The 21,030-nt window shown below is 48.7% G+C and overlaps 1 long non-coding RNA gene across 1 annotated transcript; it reads right to left on the bottom strand.

Moving 5' to 3' along the window:
* Nucleotides 1-906: 906 nt before the first annotated feature.
* LOC136572003 (uncharacterized) lies at nt 907-11,681 on the bottom strand. Its single transcript, XR_010785730.1, has 2 exons — nt 11,473-11,681; nt 907-1,159 (listed from the first exon to the last, which is right to left on the bottom strand). It is a non-coding gene; the product is annotated as an uncharacterized lncRNA (long non-coding RNA).
* Nucleotides 11,682-21,030: the final 9,349 nt, after the last annotated feature.

Below are 21,030 nucleotides of genomic sequence, written 5' to 3'. Positions count from 1 at the left end.
CTACACTACCGCTCTCCCTGATTGACAGCAGCTCTGTCCCTCAGCTAATCCAGCCTGCGTGTGAGGCGAGCATTAGGTGGCCTGAGTTTTTATGCTCGTAGGTCACCTGATGCGGCCAGCCAGTCACTGCTATAGACGAGCACAGGGTTGGCATGTCATAGCAGGAAGTGCCAAAGCCTTCCCTGCATGTTCATTGGCTAAAAAAAGCTGCTAAACATGTGGGGAGGTGACCCTGAAATTTTCTCGAGCACCTTGTGGTGCTCGCTCCAGTAACGAGTACTCTCGAGTGTGCTAACGCTCGGACGAGCATTCTCACTCATTTCTATTAATTACCTATCTTGTGAGAAATTGAAACACAATGTCTATTGAAAAGATGCAGAATGTTCTTTCCCCACCAGAATGGACTGGCAATTTAAGGACTTTAGGAATGACCAAAGGGGTCTTCTTGCTGGTTCTCTGATGTTGGAGCTTTTCGGAAATCCCATGCCCATCTCTTTACTGCATTGTATATATGATTCTCACCCCATGTATGGTTGTGCGTGTTGCGTGCAAGTAACTGTAGGCAGGAGTGGCAATCTTGGATGGGGTTGGTGGTCCTTGGAGTGGGAACTATCACTGAGTAAGTAAGAAGGGAGGGGTTTTCATTAGCTTCTCCTCCTCTGTGTTCCTCCCTTCCCTTCATTACTGGAGAGAGAGCAGGTGCAGCACTAGAGAAGTCCTGGAGCCCGGCTGATAGGAGACGCCTATAGGAGGACCACTCTACGACATTACTCTACACATCCCACACTGATGCCAATGATGATACTCGGTTATCGCACATAGTGGACTGTTGCCTCTATGGCCAAGAAGTGCGAATAAGTTGCGCAATTGTACTAGACTCCCATAAAGCACGACAGCACACAGCAGGTGTTTTTAGGTTTTATTTACATTTTCCCCCCTTAGGGGCTTTTCAGCCAGTCATTTCAGATGCCCATGTTTCTTTTTTAAAGTGGTGGCTTTGTAGATTGTTCATGAATTTGGTAAAAAAAATGAAAAAAACCACCAGAGAGATGATGATTAGAAGGACCCCGATCACGGTAGCGACAATATTCAGGCTATAGGCTGTACGGCCGTGCTCAGTGGCCAACTGTGAGTTATTCCGTTGAGCGGCATCGCGGCTCTGCAAAGGAAAAGGAGAGATTCAGTAATGGCATAAGGGGCACAAAGAACATTTTTGTTACTTATTTCTGTTTCTGGGAGAGCTGAGTGACAGGCAATAAGACTGCCATTACACTCCTCCAGGGGGCACCACTCAGCATTCTTGGTACCCTGAAAGGCAATGCTGCCCATGAATTCATTATACACCCTGCCCCCACATCTATTATAACTAGAGATGAGCGAGTATACTCGCTAAAGGCAATTGCTCGAGCGAGCATTGCCTTTAGCGAGTATCTCCCCGCTCGAAACGGAATATTCGGGTGCTGGCAGCGGGCAGGGAGCTGCGGGGGAGAGCGGGGCGGAACGGAGGGGAGATCTCTCTCTACCTCTCTCCCCCCCACTCCCTCCTGCTGACTGCCGCTACTCACCGCTCCCCCGCCGACACCCGAACCTTCAGTCTTGACCAATTGCCTTTATCGAGTATACTCGCTCATCTCTAATTATAACTCGTCTATGCACAGTGGGGCAGTTTGTAATCAAAACAACTCTGCCCTCATGTGTACGCTTTATGTAACTACACGCTACGCCTCACACTCACTCCTCATCACCCTAGCAACTACGGTGGGGGGAGGGTGGGGCACGGAATAGTAGGCATTGCACTCTTATGAAAGCTGTCTAAAATAAAATCTCTTTGCTGCCCATAGCAAGTAATCATAGCACAGCTTTCATTTCTTATACTACTGAGGTTGAAGTGAAAGCTGCATGGGGATTTTTTTCCCCATTTATTGTTTTTTGGGAGGCAAAATTAACTAAATAAGCAAGTTAAATTGTTTGTTCAATTTATTGGTTGTTACGGATACGGTGATACCAAATCTGCTGTTTTTTTTAAAAAAACAACAAAGCATCGAAAGTGTGCAAAAAAAGTTTTTCTTATTGCTATATTTTATTGTTTCTTTTTTACTATTTTTATTTTTTTTCATGTCCTTGTCAGGGACTTGAACCTATGGAGTTCTGATTGCTAAGTTGATACATTGAGCTACTTCTGTACTGCAATGTATTATTAGTATTATTAACAATCACAGGTCTTGGCAGATCTGGATGCTATTGTCCAGGATCAACATTGATCGTGGCATGTAAGGGGTTAATAGCAGGATCTGTGTCCTCGCAGTGGAGGGTGCATTTTGGGTTTGTTGCTTCTTTTTTATAGCGTTTGCCTGCAGGATAAATAGTGGGCTTAATTTATTGTACAGGTCGTTACAGATATGATACCAAACGTGGGTTTTAAAATTATTTTGTTTTTTTTAAAGTGCAAAAAGAAGTTATTGCTTTTTCTTACATTTGTAGCGGACTAGAACCTATGATCACACGTCTGTACTGCAATGCATTATCACTTCACATAGCATCACAGGTAGAGATGAGCGAGCACACTGGTCTGAGCTTGATGCTCGTTCGGGCATTAGGGTGCTCGAGATGCTCGTTACTCGAGACGAGCACCACGCGGTACTCGAGTCAATTCCATTTCCTTCCCTGCATGTTTAGCGCCATTTTCTGGCCAATAGACATGCAGGGAAGGCATTACCACTTCCTCCTGTGACGTGCCAGCCCTATCCCACCCCCCTGCAGTGAGTGGCTGGCGAGATCAAGTGACGGCCGAGTATTTAAAGCGGTCCCGCCCGCGGCTCGCCTCAGACACACGCTGGCAAAGATTAGGGAAAGTGCTGCTGCTGAGATAGGGAAAGTGTTAGTGTAGGACCCTGTCCTCAAAAACGGTCCCTCTTAGGGCCACATCTGACCGTGTGCATTACTGTTGTGGCTGCTGGGAGCAGTTTTGCACAAATTTTTTTTTTATTCATCTCGGGCTGTGCAGGCCATTACAGCTATAGCGTTCTCAGTCTGCAGTCTATTATACAGAGCATAGGGAAAGTGCTGCTGAGATAGGGACAGAGGTAGTGTAGGATCCGGTCTACAAGAACCCCAATGGTCCTTCTTAGGGCCACACCTGACTGTGTGCATTACTGTTGTGGCTGGCTGGGAGCAGTAGTGCACAATTTTTCTTTTTTCATCTCGGGCTGTGCAGGCCATTACAGCTATAGCGTTCTCAGTCTGCAGTCTATTATACAGAGAATAGGGAAAGTGCTGCTGAGATAGGGACAGTGGTAGTGTAGGATCCTGTCTACAAGAACCCCAACGGTCCTTCTTAGGGCTACCTCTTACCGTGTGCATTTTACTGGGTGGCTGTTGGGAGTTGTAGTGCTTCAGTATTACGCAGCTAGGCCTAGTATTTTTTTTTTCTGGCTGGAGGTCGTGTTACAATACCGCTGTCAGCATGAAAGTGTACGCAAATAATTCCATACTTATTTATACCGGTCTGTGTCTACAGTGAATTATACGCACAGCGTAGGGCCAACACAGCCACTAATAGCGGGAAAGTGATATACACTATACAGCCTGTATTCTTTTTTTTAAAAAAACAACCGCTCCTTCGTTGGGCTGCATCTGACCATCTGCATTTTACTGTGTGGCTGCTGAGAGTTGTAGTGCCTCACTATTTCACAGCTAGGCCTGTTTGCAGCCTTCCGTATTATTTTTTTCTGTCCGGAGTTAGCGTTACAATACCGCTCTCAGCGTGAAAGTGAACGCAAATAATTCCATAATTATTTATACCGTTCTCTGTATGCAGTGAATAAGACCGCTGTCTCACCGCTAAACAGTACTGTAATATTATCGGGGCCACTGCTAAGTATTTCAGCTCAGCCGCTGTGCAGAGCATCCCACAATACCATTTTCATTGGTGGGGTTGAGATCGCCGCAGTTGCCAGCACTATCCACTGGCTTTACAGTCTTCTCCCAATCCACACAGCCTCTATTATCTACAAGTCTCTGCCAGCAGTTAATTACCTCAAGGTATCAGCGCGAGACAGCGGGTTACTTTTTTCCTAGTCACAGCATAGAGCCTCCACTATCTACAAGTCTCTGTATGCGGTGAATTAAGGCCCAGTTGTCAGTGCTGTACAGGGGGGTAATTTATTTGGCCCATGCTCTATTTGTAATCCGCCATGATGAGGGGTAGGGGTCGAGGACGTGGACGCGGATGAGGATGCGGCGGTTCAAGTGAGGGTGTGGGCGCAGGCCGAGTTCCTGGTCCAGGTGAATCACAGCAGGCTGCTGCGGGATTAGGAGAGAGGCAAGTTTCTGGGGTGCCCAGCTTCATATCACAATTTATGGGTCCACGTGGTAGACCTTTATTACAAACAGAGCAGTGCGAGCAGGTCCTTTCGTGGATGGCAGAAAATGCATCCAGCAATGTATCGGCCACCCAGTCTTCTACACCAGGGGTCCCCAACTCCAGTCCTCGGGGACCACCAACAGGTCATTTTTTCAGGATATCCTATAGTAAGAACACCTGTGGCAATGTCTGAGACATTCACAAGAATTATTTCACCTGTGCAACACTGTGGAAATCCTGAAAACATGACCTGTTGGCGGTCCCTGAGGACTGGAGTTGGGGAACACTGTTCTACACAGTCCACTGCTGCAACTCTGAATCCTCTGGCTGCTGCTCCTCCTTCCTCCCAGCCTCCTCACTCTATGAAAATAACATATTATGATGAGCAGGCAGACTCCCAGGAACTGTTCTCGGGTCCCGGCCTTGAGTGGGAAAAAATGGTTCCTCTCTCACCTGAGGAGTTTGTCGTGATCGATGCCCAACCTTTGGAAAGTTCCCGGGGTCCGGGTGATGAGGCTGGGGACTTCCTGCAACTGTCTCAAGAGGGTTCAGTGGGAGAGGAGGATGATGATGATGAGACACAGTTGTCTATCAGTGAGGTAGTAGTAAGGGCAGTAAGTCCGAGGGAGGAGCGCACAGAGGATTCGGAGGAAGAGCAGCTGGACGATGAGGTGACTGACCCCACCTGGTTTGCTAAGCCAACTGAGGACAGGTCTTCAGAGGGGGAGGCAAGTGCAGCAGCAGGACAGGTTGGAAGAGGCAGTGGGGTGGCCAGGGGTAGAGGCAGGGCCAGAGCGAAGAATCCTCCAACTGTTTCCCAAAGCACACCCTCGCGCCAAGCCTCCGTGCAGAGGGCTAGGTGTTCAAAGGTGTGGATGTTTTTCAGTGAGAGCGCAGACGACCGACGAACAGTGGTGTGTAACCTATGTCGCGCCAAGATCAGCCGGGGAGCCACCATTACCAGCCTCACCACCACCAGCATGCGCAGGCATATGATGGCCAAGCACCCCACAAGGTGGGACGAAGGCCGTTCACAGCCTCTGGGTCACACCACTGCCTCTTTCCCTGTGCCCCAACCTGCCACTCAGATCCAACCCCCCTCTCAGGACACAGGCACGAATGCCTCCCGGCCTGCACCCACACCCTCACCTCCACTGTCCTAGCGCAAACGTTGGAGTGAAAGCGCAAATACACCGCCACGCACCCGCACACACAAGCTTTACACGTGCACATTGCCAAATTAATCAGCCTGGAGATGCTGCCGTACAGGCTTGTGGAAATGGAGGCTTTCAAAAACATGATGGCGATGGCGGTCCCGCGCTACTCGGTTCCCAGTCGCTACTATTTTTCCCGGTGTGTCGTCCCATCCCTAAACCAGCACATCTCCCGCAACATAAATCGTGCCCTCCCCAACACGGTTACTGGGAAGGTCCACTTAACCACGGACACATGGATAAGTGCTGGCGGGCAGGGCCACTATATCTCCCTGACGGCACATTGGGTGAATTTGGTGGAGGCTGGGACCGAGTCAGAGCATGGGACCGCTCACGTCCTACCCACAGCCAGAATAGCGGGTCCTACCTCGGTGCTGGTATCTGCGGCGGTCTATGCCACCTCCTCTAAACCCTCCCCTTCCTCCTCCTCCTACGCAACCTCTACCTCTCAATTAAGAAGTGTAAGCAGCACGTCGCCAGCAGTCGGTGTGGCGCGGCAGCACAGTGGTGGGCAAGCGTCAGCAGGCCGTGCTGAAACTACTCAGCTTAGGTGACAAGAGACACATGGCTCCCGAACTGCTGCAGGGTCTGAAAGAGCAGACCGACCTCTGGCTTTCGCCGCTGAGCCTCCAACCGGGCATGGTCATGTGTGACAATGGCCGTAACCTTGTGGTGGCTCTGCAGCTCGTCAGCCTCACAAACGTGCCATGCCTGGCCCACATCTTCAATCTGGTGGTTCAGCGGTTTCTGGAAAACTACCCGCACTTGTCAGACCTGCTCGGCAAGGTACGCTGCGTCTGCGCACATTTCCGCAAGTCCACCACGGACGCTGCCACCCTGCGGGACCCTGCAACATCGGTTTAATCTGTCAGAGCACCGGCTGCTGTGCGACATGCCCACACGGTGGAATTCTACGCTCCACATGTTGGCCAGGCTGTATGAGCAGCGTAGAGCAATAGTGGAATACCAGCTCCAACATGGGCAGCGTAGTGGGAGTCAGCCTCCCCAATTCTTTACCGAGGAGTGGGCCTGGATGGCAGACATCTGCCAGGTCCTCGGAAACTTTGAGGAGTCTACCCAGATGGTGAGCGGCGATGCTGCAATCATTAGTTTCACCATTCCTCTGCTATGCCTGCTGAGAAGTTCGCTGCAAAGCATGAAGCCTGATGCTTTGCGGTAGGAACAGGAGACTGGGGAAGAGACTATGACGCTTGATAGTCAGAGCACCCTCATGTCTATATCTCAGCACGTTTTGGAGGAGGAGGAGGAGGGGAAAGAGACAGCTGGGCTGACTGCAGAGGGTACCCATGCTGCTTGCCTCCCATCTGTTCAGCGTTTATGGCCTGTGGACGAGGAGGAGGAGGATCCTGAAAGTGATCTTCCTAGTGAGGACAGCGATGTGTTGCGTACTGGTTCCCTGGCACACATGGCTGACTTCATGTTTGGCTGCCTTTCTCGTGACCCTCGCGTTAGACGCATTCTGGCCACTACGGATTACTGGGTGTACACCCTTCTCAACCCACGGTACAAGGAGAACCTTTCCACTCTCATTCCCGAAGAGGAAAGGGGTTCGAGAGTGATGCAATACCACAGGGCCCTGGTGGACAAACTGATGGTAAACTTCCCATCTGACAGCGCTAGCTGCAGAAGGCGCAGTTCCGAGGGCCAAGTAGCAGGGGAGGCGCGGAGATCAGGCAGCATGTTCAGCGCAGGCAGGGGAACACTCTCCAAGGCCTTTGCCAGCTTTATGCCTCCCCAGAAAGACTGTGTCACCACTAGCCAGTCAAGGCTGAGTCAGAGGGAGCACTGTAAAAAGATGGTGAGGGAGTACGTAGCCGATCATACCATTATCCTCCGTGATGCCTCAGCTCCATACAACTATTGGGTGTCAAAGCTGGACACGTGGCACGAACTTGCACTGTATGCCCTGGAGGTGCTGGCTTGCCCTGCCGCTAGCGTCTTGTCAGAGAGGGTGTTTAGTGCAGCTGGGGGAATCATCACGGAAAAGCGAGCGGGTACTGCCAGTACCGACATGCTTACACTCATAAAGATGAAAAAAGCCTGGATTTCCCCAGACTTCTTTTTTCCACCGGCAGAGTTGCAGCGGATTCTTTTTGCTGCAACCACATATAAAAGCACTCTTCTCTATCACCGGGAAAACGGGGCATTTATCTTTGTCAATCTGTCTCTGACATTAATCCTCCTCCTGCTACTTCTCCTCCAGAAACAACATGTCATCGTGCTGAACGGCCAATTTTTCTGCAGCCCAAAAGGCTCATCTATATCTACCAATGTTTTTATAATTTTTCTAAGATTTAAAAGTATTGAGACTGTAACATGTACCAATTTTTTCAACAGGGCTGCCTCCAGGATCTGTTACAACTTAAGCAACAGTGAGCTGAATCTTTAAAAAAATGTTTATGGGTTTCACCTGCCCTCTCGGTTGATAAATTTTTCAGAGGTACACTTGTACTCTTGGTACACTAATTTTTGGGGCCCATGCCTACACTCTTATCCAACTAATTTTTCCGGCCTTCGTCTACGCTCATGGTATCCCAATGTTTCAAAGGTTGGCCTATACTATTACTACAGAAATTTTACTGGGGTCTGCCTGCCTGCCTATACTTCTACTACAAGAAAGTTACAGGGGTCTGTCTATACTGCTGCCACTTACATGTTACAGGGGTCTGCCTATACTGCTGCCACTTACATGTTACAGGGGTCTGCCTATACTGCTGCCACTTACATGTTACAGGGGTCTTCCTATACTGCAGTCACAAGGATCTTACTGGGGTCTGCATATACTGCTGCCCCGTTAATTTTACAGGGGTTTGCCTATACTGCTGCCACAAGGATGTTACTGGTGTCTGCCAATACTGCTGCCACGTAAATGTTACAGGGGTCTGCCTATACTTCTGCTACAGAAATGTTACTGGGATCTGTCTATAGTGTTACTACAGAAATGTTACAGGGGTCTGCGTATACTTCTGCTACAAAAATGTTACTGGGGTCTGCCTATACTGCTGCCACGTAAATTTTACAGGGGTTTGCCTATACTTCTACTACAGAAATTGTGCTGGGGTCTGCCTATACTGCTGCTACAGAACTGATACTGGGGTCTGCCTATACTGCAGCTACATAAATGTTACTGGGGTCTGCCTATACTTCTGCCACATAAATGTTACTGGGGTCTGCCTATACTGCTGCAACGTAAATGTTACAGGGGGTCTGCGTATACTTCTGCTACAAAAATGGTACTGGGGTCTGCCTATGCTTCTGCTACAGAAATGTTACAGGGGTCTTCTTATACTGCGGCGCCAGACATGTTACTGGGGTCTGCCTTTACTTCTACAGAAATGGTACTGGGGTCTGCCTATACTGTTGCTACAAAAATGGTACAGGGGTCTGCCTATGCTTCTGCTACATAAATGTTTCAGGGGTCTGCTTATACTGCTGCTACAAAAATATTACTGGGGTCTGCCTATACTTCTACTACAGACATGTTACAGGGGTCTGCCTATGCTTCTGCTACATAAATGTTACAGGGGTCTGCCTATACTGTTACTACAGAAATGTTACTCGGCTTTGTTTATACTGTTACAACAGAAATGTTACTGGGGTCTGTCTATACTGTTACTACTGAAATGTTACAAATACTGGGCTCTGCCTGTACTGCTGCTACTGAAATGTTACAGGGGTCTGCCAATGCTGCTGCTACATAAAGGTTACTAGGGGGTCTGCGTATACTTCTGCTACTAAAATGTTACTGGGGTTCTGCCTATACTTCTGGCACGTAAATGTTACAGGGGTCTGCCTATACTTCTGCTACAGAAATGTTACAGGGGTCTGTCTATACTTCTGCTAATGAAATGTTACTGGGGTCTGTCTATACTGTTACTACAGAAATGTTACTGGGGTCTCCCTAGACTTCTGCAACATAACTATTACTGGGGTCAGCTTACACCTTTGCTACAGGAATATTACAGGGGTCTGTGTATACTATGGGTGCACTAAGTCTTCCTATTGCGGTGTTCTACCTATCTGGCCCCCAAAAAACCCAGACTGACTAGGGCATGGATTGTGGGCCGAGGCCAACATGTATTTTCTCTCATGTTACCACAGCTATCCGGGACACTGCAATGGGATTTCTTTATGTACCGTCTGTGGGTTCCTGCTAGCCACCCATGCTGTGGGTGCACACAGACTTGCCATAGCAGAGCTGTACCTACCTGGCACTTAAAAAAAAAACAGAATGTCTAGGGCATGGAGTGTGGGCCGCAGCCAACATGTGTTTTCTCTCACGTAACCTCAGCTATCCGGGGCACTGCAATGGGATTTCTTTATGTACCGTCTGTGGGTTCCTGCTAGCCACCCATGCTGTGGGTGCACACAGACTTCCCATTGAGGTGTTTTACCTGTCTGTCCCCAAAACACTGACAGACTTGGGTAGGGTGCAGATGGTTTACCACTTGCGTTGTCGATGAGGTATCCGACACCCAAACAGAATGTGTGGACACATGGGGTCCCCATTGCTATGTCACTCGCAGCACCTTGGGCCACACAAGGTGTTTGCTGGGACAGAGGCTGACCCAGGGCCCACTCACATACTTCCCACACAAAGTATTGCTGCATTGTGGAGATGTGGAGATGTGCTGGGGTGGCAGCGGACTCCCCTTTATGCCCACGTGTGCAGCTCCTGACGGAGGTGGCACAGGATTGTAATGAAGACGAAACGTCAATCTATTATCAATTCTCAACAGCATTGTGGGCTATCGCCCCCCCCCCCCCCTTCCCTTTCAAAGAGGGTCGCTGCCTGGCCCTGCCAACCCTCTGCAGTGTGTGCCTCCGGTTCCTCCTCATCGCAGACGCACTTATAAATAGACATGAGGGTGGTGTGGCTATATAGCCAGCGTGTGGCATGAGGGCAGCTGAAGGCTGCACAGGGACACTTTTGTGTGCGCTGCGGACACAGGGTCGTGCGGGTGGGTTGGGCAGCATGTAACCCAGGAGAAGAGGCATCGGTGTGTCCCGCAGGCAGTGATTGTGCTTGGTTGGAGGTAGTGTGGTGCTTAGCTAAGGTGTGCCTTGCTAATGAGGGTTTGTCCGAAGTAAAAAATTGTTGGGGGGGGGCCCACTCTTGCCGCTATTGTGGCTTAATAGTGGGACCTGGGAACCTGAGATGCAGCCCTGCATGTTGCCCCTCGCCTGCCCTATCCGTTTCTGTGGCGTTTCCATCACTTTCGTAGGTTTTGCAGATTTTCACAAATGAAAACCTTAGCGAGCATCAGCGATATACAAAAATGCTCGAGTCGCCCATTGACTTCAATGGGGTTTGTTACTTGAAACGATCTCTTGAGCATCGCGGAAAGCTCAACTCGAGCAACGAGCACCCGAGCATTTTGGTGCTCGCTCATCTCTAGTCTACACCCATTCGTAGAAAACCCTCCTCAGCCAGATCATGAAGGGGTTAAGGGTGTACACCAGGTCTGTGAGTGAAGATCGCAAAACTTCCATATATGCCTATGTGCATATTTAGTGCATCCATGCTTCCTTTCCTTCTCCCCTCAATCATGTCTTACAGTAGACCTCCACCTCCTCCTGACACTATCTGCATATTTAGACTTATTAAACAAGACATCATTCCGTCTCCTAATCGGCTGATAAACAGCGGCCACAACTTCTTATATAGACAGCAAACAAATGCACAAAACATCAGTATGAGAGCAAGAAAAGAGAAACATCTAAGAGGAAAATAGTGAAATAACAGAAAATACAATTATAAAAAGGGGAAAAAAAGAAATTAAACTTTAAGCAAAAAATATTGAGTAAAAAAGTAAGAAGAAGAATAAAGAAACAAATACTATATAATAACAATAAGTATTTTTTGGCGGCTACCTTGATGGAGAAGAACAAGGCAGCGAGCCCAAGGGGCCAAAAGAAACAGACCAAGTTCACGATGGACCAGGTCAAATAATCGTTTGGTGGGGGCGGGTTGGGCGCTCGATCCGGCTGCGAGGTTTCGTTATCTGAAGTAATTCGGTACATTTTTTCCTGCTTCCCTCAATCAACAGTTGCAGTAGACTTGTGTGATGCTCCTGTGCTCCGTCTGCTCTGAGCACTGTGTTGTGGACAGTTGGATGTCTAGGAGTTCTCCGGAAAAGGAATTCCATTTTCCATGACTTCTTAAAGGGCCACTCCAGTGGGAAAAAAACACTCCTCATGTGTAAGAGGGTTTCCCATCAGCATTCAGTGTTGTTCTGTTTTTCTGGTATCCGGGACTCTGATGTCACCTTGATTTGGACACCATTTGGTGAGATTATGATGGAGCGCGCAGTGTTGGGTGTTGCTGCCAAATAGGACAGCCCAGATCTATACAGTTTTATGTGTAGGGGTGGAGTTCTCCAGAACAGGAATCCTTGGCATATTTTACATGACTTCTTATAGGGTCATTCCAAATATGCTTTTTAAAAATTTTTATTATAAATATGGGAAAGGGGGGTTTTAAGCTTATATTACCTTTTTTTATAATACTGTAATTAATAAAACTTTTGAAACTCCATTTCAATTTTTTTTAGTCCCTATATGGAACTTGAACTTGTGATTGTTTGATCACTCACAGGAGTACAATGGAATACCATAGTATCAAGACCTGATACAGGCATACCTACTCTACCTGTTTCTGTTTCCTGATAGGTAATCAACCATAGCAGCCTGGGAATCCAGGGCACCTAAACGGCACCTCACGATTTCATTGCAGAAGGGGGGGGGGGGCTGTTCAGAATCCGGGAATACCAATGAGGGCATTTAAATGGCACTATCAGAAGGATAACAATGATACAAAATTATTTTCTGCCACTATCTTCTGACCACCATAACTTTTTATTTTTACTTCAATTCTATTGGCACCATTTTGGAGTATATACAACTTTTTGATCGCTTTTTATAATCCTTTGTCTTGTAGACAGGGCGACCAAAAAAAGCGCAATTCTGCTGTTGTGTTGTTTTTCCTAATGACATTTATCATGAGTTACATACCATAATGAATATCCCTTAAAAGCTCCTGAAAAGGTAGTCTTCCCAAATCTTTCCGCCCAACATGCAGTACCAAAATATTTGGTACCCCATCCAGCCCCACAAAATGCTGAAACTCCGATATCACCCTACACCATGACTTACTTCATAAACCTATCCACCATAGCAGTGCTACAATCGCCGCAAACCCCAACTGCATATGCTAGCCCTCTTAGCACCCCAATAAACATAGGAATGCCCCATAATCCACACCAGAGTAGGGCAAAGACCTGAAAAAGAAGAAAAAGAGAGGTGAGGGGGGAAGGGGTGGTAAGAGGGAATAGGAAGGGGAGAAATATCACCCCAAATAGCTTTGAAAAAGACAATAGATAGCATCCTTCTTCTCAATGTATCTCTCCCCCTTGTACCCCTCCCACTCCCTCCAACCCTAGCTTTATAACAACTGCGGTCTGATATTGGATCTATACATTTCAGCCTCCCATCTGCCAATCATCTTAATTACTTCCGGACCCCATCTCCATTTTGCCGCCTCTATTGCCACCCCCACCCTAAAAGAGTAGGACCTAAACTTGAAGCTATCAAGCCCCAAACTTGACAAAACCTTCCAAAAAAATGCAATAAATTAGAATCTAGATAAAAATGACCCATCTGCAAGACACAAGAAAAGTCCTGCCCCCAAACCGGAGGCATTACAATAAACCTTCCAACACCTGACAGGGCACATCCGTGACCCCTGAACTTGGCCAATTACAATTCTCTTTCCTTTACCTGTGTGATCCGTTTTAGATCACCGTATAAAAACTTCCAAACTGCCTTCCAGAAGTCTCACACCCCTTTGTCAATAAACCACCCCCTTTTCTTTTATTAGGAGAAACCAACTCCCCCAATCGCAACGCTCCAAAAAAAGGCCAATGCAAAAGCCATTCTAAATAAAATCAGTTCAAACTCCCCAGTACAAATTTTTTTCCAATCTAACCCCGAGTTCCTCCAACAATTTAAACAAAACTGGCCTTCATTTATCTGGTCTCCTCTTTCTCCTCTGAAAACCTTTAAGGGCCCGGCTTACTAAAAACCAATTTGTCACGTCCTGACTGCCCTTCAGCTTCAAACCAAACACCACTCCAGCCATGAGCCGATTTACCCTTGCAACAGACCATCCCACCCTAGATGCAATCCCCAACCAGTATAGTAGTGCTCCTTCTCTGTCCTCATGTTACCCAAGGACACCAGCCAATTTCCTCTGAACTAATTTAGCCTTGCAGGAACATCAGTTAACCAAATGACGAAATCTGCTAACTGAAATCTGCAGTCACTGTCCCCTGAACACATTATTAGCGCAGTACCTTTGGGGAGGTTGTACAGTGATGAAGTCAAAACAATCCGTGTAACTGGTGATGAGCCTGGGTGATGGGACTCATAATTAGATTTCTGCTGCAAGAGCTGGGGCACACCACCCCAGGTATATGACTTCCGCTCACTCTCTGGTACAGGAGAACCCAGCTCTCAGGTCGTTAGCAGAGAAGAGGAAAAAAGTATCCGCGCTCGTTTTGAAAAAAGATCGTCATATTAAATCTTCTCTCTTGGTATATCACAACTTATTTACAATTAAGAGCAATGTGTTTCGGCTAGTACAGCTCAACAACACATACATTAAAACAACACAGATATATATAGCTTACATGCTCCATGATTTTGCTCAAAGAGGACGCCGTGGGTGGTTCTCTGTAGTCACAGAGGGAGGAAAATCCCGCTGTGGGAGGAGTTTCATGGTCTCACGCTGCATGGAACGCACGTAGCGTTCCAAATTTTAAACCAACTTTATTACACTTTGTCTGAAAGGACAAAGTGTCCACAGTCGTGTGTCACATGGAACGCACAAAGACGAAGTGTCCACATGTTGTCATACTTAGGGAGCAGGTATAGTAATATATACCCGTTAAAACTAACATATTTAAATACAAGTATAAAACAGCTCTCATGTCGCAATCAGGCAGCTCACTTCTTGCAAGGCACTTTGCAAAAAAACCATTACACCCTGGTTATAGAATTTCACAAGTCCAGCTGCAGGTTATCCTGTACTGATCCTGGGTTTAATCCTGTAGATTTTTTATTATAAAAGTAAAAAACATAACAAAGACAAACTGTAACAATAAGAATAACCATATAAAGCAATATAAGGCCCTTCCCCCACAGTCCATGATCCATAAACAAAGTAAATGTCCATATCCGGGCTTCCTGCCCATCGTACACACTCAACATATAACACAATATACAACTATATACCTAAAACATAAACCTATGGAAACTACAACTACATAAACCCTGTAAACTATAACTACAGCCGTACCATACTGTACCCATAAAAAACAAATTTAAGCAATAACATAAATAACTGAAATCGCAACCTAAGTAACCAAATTCAAACAGAAAGAACAAGCCAACTGGCATAAAAAGGAACTAACTAAAAATATATGTTTTTTTTTTGTCCGTGCCCAGAGTTCAGTTCAGAACGTGCCAAGCCACACCAGGGTTTTTTTTTTATAAATACCACACTGTGCCCGCCGCAGCCTGGGGGCCATGCCCGCTCCACCAGTCCGTGCCCAGAGTTCAATGTTCGGGACGTGCCAGGCTACCTTTGAAGGTGTGAATCCCACTCCCCCCAACTCCCCACCCAACCTACCTACCACCCAAAACGTGAATATATACAATATATACAAAACCATAATACACTCCAATAAACCAACATACATAATATATACTATACACATAACCCGAAAGCCTAAGGTCGGCTCACCTGCAGCCCTACTTCATTCCATTTTGCCCAAATCAAAACAAAAGGCTACATGGTGCACTCACAGCCCCCCACCGGGATTGGAGGTGATAAGCCGGGCACAGACATCACAAAGTAGTATCCCTTGAATTTGAAATAAAAGGTCTCCCTATTCTTTCCCTAATTTTCCCTAGACTGTCCTTAGTCTGCCCCTCAAACTGACCCTTCAGAGAAAACTGTCCCTGCCCTATCCCTCCTCTCTCCCTATCCTGTCCCTCCTCTCTCCCTACTCTACCCCTAGAAGATTAAGAAAAGACTGTCCCTAACAAAATACAAGCCCTCTCCATAGCAGAGAAGCCATAGATTTGCCCAGCCTCTCATACTCCAAAGAACGTACCTTCACCAGGTCACCCAGGATGTTCCTACATACCGTATCCACGGGAAGGACTTTCAACTCAGTCGAGATTAGACACCGTGCACTCCAGATGTGGAACCTGACCACTAGGCTAACTAGAAATAAAGTGCAACGGTCCCTGCCACCAAGACCCCTGAAGGCTCCATAAGCCCACTCTGCATAGGAGAGGTGTGCCAGCTGAGGCCATACACTCCTGATGGGGGCAACCCCTGCCAATCAGAGGCCTGCCCTTCAGGTTACTCCTTACATACAGTCTCCCGTGAAAGCAGCGCCAAGCCAAGTCCCAAAACGTCAAGGGGACCCGGGTTGAAATCAGTAAACGCAACCCCCCTCCAGGTCCCAACTTGGGCATTCCTTGAGCTCCAGGGGCTTCTGGAAATGGGTCAGCAGGACCCTTTCGTCGAGGAGCGTCCTCGTCAGAGTCCTGCTCTCCCACACCCCCAGACCCCACCGGCGTATCACCTTCAGAACCAAGGTAGCATAAGCTGGGAGATATCCGTGCTGCGTGCAAAGGTCCTTCACTCACCCTCCTGTCTCCCATTCCTGGAAGAAGGGCCGAAACCATCCCGGCAGGAGTAGACCCATGGAAGTGCCCTCTCCTGCCAAAGGTTGCCTATGTTGATCTTAACAAAGGTGTCTACAAGAAACACCACAGGGTTGACCATAGATAACCCCCCTAGTCTCCTCGTGCGGTATGTAACATCTCTCCTGATCAGGTTCAACCTGTTCCCCCACAACATTAAAAAGAACAGGTTGTACACCCGGGTCCAGAGAGGCTCTGGTAAAATGCATACACTGCCCAGGTAGATGAATAAAGGGAGCAGGTACGTTTTGATCAGGCTAACTCTTTCCAGAAGGGTCAAAGACCAACCCTTCTACTGATTAACCTTGTGAGTGGCACCATCGAGCCTGTCTAACCAATTTTGCATTGGGTAATCCCCCTGGCCAAATTTGATGCTAAGAACTTTTACTGAAGTCTGGGGCACCGGAAGAGTGTCCTGGAGATGAAACACAGGATCCCCCTTTCCTAACCAGAGACTCTCGCACTTATCCCAGTTGACCCTAGATCCGGATGTTTCAGAGTAGCCATCCACCTCCGACACCACAAACTCTACCTCCTCCCTTGAGGATACGAAGAGCGTGACATCATCAGCGTATGCCACTGCCCTCAGGGTAGCCTCTGGCACCGCCCGATCCATCTTGACCCTTGATATAGGTCCACGATCAACCCTCCTAAGGAAGGGATCTATCGCAAACACATACAACAGGGGACTTAGAGGACAGCCCTGACAGACGCCAGACCCCACGCCAAAGGGCGGCCAAGCCAACCGTTCACCAGCAGGAAAGTCTCAGCACCTGTATGCAATGTTCGCAGCCAATCAACAAACCCCACTGGCAGGCCGTATCTCAGAAAGACCGACCAGAGGTACTCGTGATTAACCCAATCAAACGCTTTGGCCTGATCCAGGGACAGCAAGTACCCCTCCCAGTGACCAGCCCTACCCTGCTCCACTGGCTCTTGGACACCGAGAACCGCACTAAAGGTGCTGCGGCCTGAAACCGAGCAATGTTGGGCCCCTGAGAGGAGTTGGGGTGCAAACTTCACCAGCCGATTAAACAGCACTTTTGCCAGAACCTTCCTGTCCGTATTGAGAAGTGCTATGGGACGCCAGTTCTCAATATGGCTCGAGTCTTTACCCTTTGACAGAAGGATCAAAGCTGACCTCCTCATTGACCTAGGCAGAGTGCCCGAGGAAAGACACTCATTGAATACCTCAGTCAAGAGGGGACTCAAGAGGTCATTGAAGGTCTTATAATGCTCAGATGTAAGGCCATCCGGTCCTGGCGACTTTTTGAACCGGAGCCCATCAATCCCCAGTCTAACTTCCTCTTCTTGGATCTCTTCTGTCAAAACACCAAGAGAGGTGTCCACCCCCGGCTCAGGGACAGTTTCAGCGAGGAAAGCCGACATCGCTTCCGAATCTAGATCCCTCTTTCCCAAGAGTTGCGAGTAGTAGGATCTGACGACCTCCAGAATCCCTGATCTGAATTGATTCAGGGACCCCGTACTGTTAATCAGTCTCAGTGACCACTTTACTATTTACTGACATCCTACAGTTTCTGTAAGGGTTGGGCGAGCGGCACTTCCCAAAATCCCTCTCAAAAACCAAGGATGCGTGTCTATCGTATTGGCACTTCTTGAGCAAAGATTTCCCTCTGGAGATCTCCTCGCTGCTACCTCCAGTTGAAACGAGATGTTCGAGTTTCCTGCTCAGGCCGTTGTACAGGCGGTACCTGTCCAGGCATCTAAGGTTGGAGAGCTCTCGGAAGAACCTTGCCGCCCTCCTCTTGAACATCTCCCACCACTCTGACTTACTCTTACAGAGATCCAGTAATGGTACCTGGCTCTGCAGAAAATCTTCAAAAAACTGTCTTATCTCTGAATTCGTCACTCCTGGAGAAAGCAATCTCCAAAAACCTCTGCCCATTCGGGGGGGTCTCTGCAACATTCAGAGAAAACAATATTAGACAGTGGTCGGAGAATTCCACCTCAACAACGGACACTGGTGAAGAGATGGCTTCCTCCTTCAAATAAAACCTGTCTATTCTAAACCTACTGCTGCCTCTATGAAAGGTGAATCCCTCGTGGCATGGGGTGTGCTGGATGTGGACATCCACCAGGCGAGCTTCGCTAGCTACGCTATTAAGTGCGACTCAAAAGCCAACTGCCTGTCTCCAGAGCCTCCCCTATCACGGACTCTTGTGACTGTATTAAAATCACCTCCAAAAACAACTTGGCAGCTGGTAAAAAGGTAGGGCTTGATCCTCATAAAGAGACTCTTCCTGTCCTTTTTTGACTGGGGACCATAGATGTTGACAAGTCTTTTTTTCTTGTCCCTTCATGAGGACACCTAAGATCAGGCACCTTTCCATTTCTAATTCAATAACTCATCGGCATTCAACCGCTGCCGTAAAAAGTACCGCCACTCCGCTATACGGCTCGGCCGCAAGAGACCGGTAGGAAGGGCCTGACCTCCACTCCCTTTTCGCTTTATGGACAGCCTGGTCTCCTGCAAAAATAAAATGTCAGCTTCAACACGGCCGAGAAAATCAAAGGGCGCAAATCTAGCCATATCTGACTTAATGCTGGCAACGTTAATTGATGCCAGCGTCAGCGGAGTGAGTACCGCCATCATAAGTGATTAAATTAGATGGCTTTCTTCCTCATGCCCGTTTCCTTGGGGTCAGACGAAAGCCCCTTGCTTCTTTTCTTGGACACAGATGTGTCCATAGCAAGGGTTCCCCCAACCTCATCGTCCTTGTCTCCAGGTTCTAGAGTAGCCGCCTGCCCGGAAGGAACTATGCCTCCACGAGGAGAAGACCCAGCGCCAGGTGTTTACCCTTTCTGTGCCCTAGGAACCTTGCCTTTCGCTTCCCCCTCAGAGGAGGAGGAAGAGATGTCTTGAAGGGCTCGGAAGCTATTGGAGAGTCCAAATGGAGGTGAGCAGGCTTTTCCTTCCAGTACTTGGCCCGGGGTGAGAGAAGATCTTGAATCCCCCCTACGTTTCCTCCTCGTGGCACCTAGCTTACGCCTTTTCTCTAGCGACCTCTTGCCTTCCTCATCCACACTTTCATAGTGGGAGGAATCTGCAGAATTGGTCTCATCCTCATCCCTCTGGATCCTCCTGTCCTCTTCATTTAACTCGCTGTCCCTCAAAGCCTCAGCTGCGAGATTTGCTTCTGGAAGAGGGGTCACCATTGACCCACCTGCTGTGGGTGCTCCTGTCAGCTCCCTACTCCGTCTGCATTTCTCCTGACGCCTCTGCTCATCAGGCGTCTTTTGCCGGCTCTTCCCTGGCTCCTGAGCTCCCCCACCTCTGCTGGTTCTCTCCCCCCCCCCAGAGGCCACATCATGACCCTCATCCATAGGGGCTGAAACCGCATTGGCAAAGGAGCGCGGACAGCGGCTAAATGGGTGACCGCGGTCACCACACAGGTTACACCTAATCTCTGTACAGGAGGCGGCTGGGTGACCCAGACCCCCACACAGAGCGCACGTCAAGATCTTACAAGCGACACTCAAGTGTGACGGGTCGCCGCACCTGTGGCAGAGCTACGGCTGCCCCTGGTAAAAGGCCAGGATACGATCCCTGCCGAGGAAGGCTGCAGATGGAATGTGAGCCACTGAGTTTCCTGAATGCTTCAGCTTGACCATAAATGTCCAGGTCCCGGACCATATGCAGTGCTCATCCCTGTTTTTCTTGGGCATCTCCGTCACCTCACCATATCGCCCGGGCCACGTCATAATGTCAAAGCAAGAAAGTGACTCATTACGAGTCAAAATGGTCACCTTCTTGATAATATTGTGGCAAGACACCACCTGGATGGCAAAGTCTCGCCAGCCGGGCTCGTTTTTCACAAGTTCATAATTCCCCCAGAAGATTTCTAGACCCTCTTGGTGAACTAAACTGATGTCAAACTCAGACGTGCCGTAGGGATGGATCAGGGCAAAGATGTCAACCACCCTGAAGCCCATCTTCAGCAGAAGCTCTACTAACTTCCCCCTTGGGGGACATGCATCATTGCCCCTCCAACGAAGACAGACCACATTCCTACGAGCTATGTCCTGCCCGGGTGTCGGTAGGGACCATACGGTCTCCCCCCCTTTGCTCTCGGAAGGCCCCTAAGCCGTGCCTCTCTATCCAGAGAGATAGGTCCACCTCTCTGCCTTCAACCGTAATCAAACTCTCACCCTTCTGCATATCCCCCAGGAGGCGCTGTTGCAAAATGCCCTCCCTAGAGCCCGGAGACAAGGAGGACCCCCCCCCCCCTCCAGCGGCCTGAGTTAAGGGGGTTCCTGGGGTCAGAGCCCTGATCCAACTTTTCAGCTGGACCAGTGCTCTCAGGGACTGACACAAAAACCAGCCTCTCCTGCGCTTTCTCTGGTTTCTTCTGTTGCCTTTTACGAACTACCGAGTCCTTTTCTGGCAAATCATTGCCGAACATGAAGCCCCCCATATCAGGAGAGGCTTCCAGCTGTGGGGTCTTCTGCACCTGTAGCACTTCCATTATCCTTTTCCCCTCCACCTCAGACTCCTCTGATGTTGGTGGCAGTTGTACCTCCTCAGGCTGGAGACTTCTGGCACTTGTGGTGCTGCTCTGGGTCAGTGATTGCTCACCAGAACACACAGGCTGCTCCTCCAGACTCTCCTGCACATCCTCATACTCCTCCTCG

The sequence above is a fragment of the Eleutherodactylus coqui genome, chromosome 6 (genome assembly GCF_035609145.1).
Source record: "Eleutherodactylus coqui strain aEleCoq1 chromosome 6, aEleCoq1.hap1, whole genome shotgun sequence".
NCBI classification, from domain to species: domain Eukaryota; kingdom Metazoa; phylum Chordata; class Amphibia; order Anura; family Eleutherodactylidae; genus Eleutherodactylus; species Eleutherodactylus coqui.
This window is presented reverse-complemented; position numbering and strand designations above follow the sequence as displayed.